Genomic DNA, 2500 nt, shown 5'->3' with positions numbered 1-2500 from the left:
ATGGGCTGGACGCTGGACTGGCCGGGCCATGCAGGAAAATTCATCGAGGGGACACGCTGACGAAACAGCGCTGGTTCAGGCACGGCGGGCAGTGGTGGAATCGGCAGCGCCGACGAAATCGGCAAAGTCGGCAGAATCGGCAGCGGGTGCTGGCGATGGGTCTGGACGGGCTGGATAGTCCAACGCTCGACGAGAAAGACTGCTGGTTTAGACACTGGGGCAGTGGCAGCCCGCGGGGCAGTGTCGGCAGATTCGGCAGCGCAGATTTGTGCGGCTGCAGGTTCGTCGGGGAAAATCGGCAGCGCAGATTTTGCGACGAACATGGGCTGGGCGATGGACTGTCCAGGCCAGGCAGGAAAATTTGTCGAGGGGACACGCTGACGAAACAGCGCTGGTTCAGGCACGGCGGGCAGTGTTGGAATCGGCAGCGCCGACGAAATCGGCAAAGTCGGCAGAATCGGCAGCGCAGATTTTTCGACGAACACGGGCTGGACGGTGGACTGTCCAGGCCAGGCAGGAAAATTCGTCGAGGGGACACGCTGACGAAACAGCGCTGGTTCAGGCACGGCGGGCAGTGTTGGAATCGGCAGCGCCGAGAAAATCGGCAAAGTCGGCAGAATCGGCAGCAGGTGCTGGCGATGAGTCAGGACGGACTGGATAGTCCAAGGCTCGACGAGAAAGACCGCTGGTTTAGACACTGGGGCAGTGGCAGCCCGCGGGGCAGTGTCGGCAGATTCGGCAGCAGTGTCTGCCGATTCGGCAGCGTTGGCTTGTTGGCGCGGGGGGCCGATGCGAGTGGGGACTTGGGCAGCGGGCAGTGAAAGCAAGAGTTTCCCCGATGCTGCCGGGAAAAACGCTCCCCGGGATGGCCGGGTGAGATGACCCGGCGGCCCGTGACGGGTCATTCAATTCCATGCCCCGTCAACATAACTCCCGATGTACTGTTTGCTTTTTCGGAAGAAGAGATCCATCCCCCCATCCTCGGCCAGCCAAAAACGCTCCAATTAATGGCCGGGTGAGATGACCCGGCGGCCCGCGACGCGTCATTCAAATCACTGCCCTATCGGCTACAACTGCTGATGGGTGGGATTAGAGGCCTGCCATGGTGGTGAGGGGCGGCGAGGACCGTGAAAGCTAGAGTTTTTCAGAGGCTGCCGGGAAAAAGGCCCCTCGGGTGGCGGGGTGCGAGGACCAGGCGCGTCATTCAATTCTCTTCCCTATCAACTTGGCTCCCGTTGGCGGGATTGGAGGCCTACTGTTTGTTACAGGGCTAAAATCGTCAGGGGAAGAGCTGACGAAACAATGCTGGTTTGGATGCAGGGGGTAGTGTTGGAATCGGCAGCGCGAACAAAATCGGCAAAGTCGACAAAAAAGACTGTTGGTCTGGACATCGGGGCAGCGGCAGCCATGCCGACAGGGGGGGAAATCGGCAGCGCAGATTTGTGCAGCTGCAGGTTCGTCGGGGAAATCGGCAGCGCAGATTTTTCGATGAACATGGGCTGGAAGATGGACTGTCCAGGCCAGGCAGGGAAATTCATCAAGGGGACACGCTGACGAAACAGCGCTGGTTTAGACACGGTGGGTGCAGTGTTGGAATCGGCAGCGCCGACGAAATCGGCAAAGTCGGCAGAATCGGCAGCGGGTGCTGGCGATGAGTCTGGACGATTTATAGTCCAGGGCTTGATGGAAAAGACTGTTGGTCCAGACAATGGGGCAGTGGCGGCGCGGATTTGTGCAGCTGCAGGTTCGTCGGGGAAAATCGGCAGCGCAGATTTTTCGACGAACAGGGGCTGGGCGCTGGACTGGCCGGGCCAGGCAGGAAAATTCGTCAGGGGGCCACGCTGACGAAAACAGGGGCTGCGGAGTGGAAAATCGGCAGCGCAGATTTTTCGACGAACAGGGGCTGGACCGGCCGGGCCAGGCAGGAAAATTCGTCAGGGGGGCACGCTGACGAAAAGAGGGGCTGCCGCGTGGAAAATCGGCAGCGCAGATTTTTCGACGAACAGGGGCTGGACTGGCCGGGCCAGGCAGGAAAATTCGTCAGGGGGGCACGCTGACGAAAAGAGGGGCTGCCGCGTGGAAAATCGGCAGCGCAGATTTTTCGACGAACAGGGGCTGGACGCTGGACTGGGCCAGGCAGGAAAATTCGTCAGGGGGCACGCTGACGAAAAGAGGGGCTGCCGCGTGGAAAATCGGCAGCGCAGATTTTTCGACGAACATTCGTCAGGGGGGCACGCTGACGAAAAGAGGGGCTGCCGCGTGGAAAATCGGCAGCGCAGATTTTTCGACGAACATTCGTCAGGGGGGCACGCTGAGGAAAACAGGGGCTGCCGCGTGGAAAATCGGCAGCGCAGATTTTTCGACGAACAGGGGCTGGATGCTGGACCGGCCGGGCCAGGCAGGAAAATTCGTCAGGGGGGCACGCTGACGAAAACAGGGGCTGCGGAGTGGAAAATCGGCAGCGCAGATTTTTCGACGAACAGGGGCTGGACCGGCCGGG

This window comes from Populus nigra, chromosome 2 (assembly GCF_951802175.1).
Source record: "Populus nigra chromosome 2, ddPopNigr1.1, whole genome shotgun sequence".
NCBI classification, from domain to species: domain Eukaryota; kingdom Viridiplantae; phylum Streptophyta; class Magnoliopsida; order Malpighiales; family Salicaceae; genus Populus; species Populus nigra.
Note: the sequence above shows the minus strand (reverse complement) of the source record.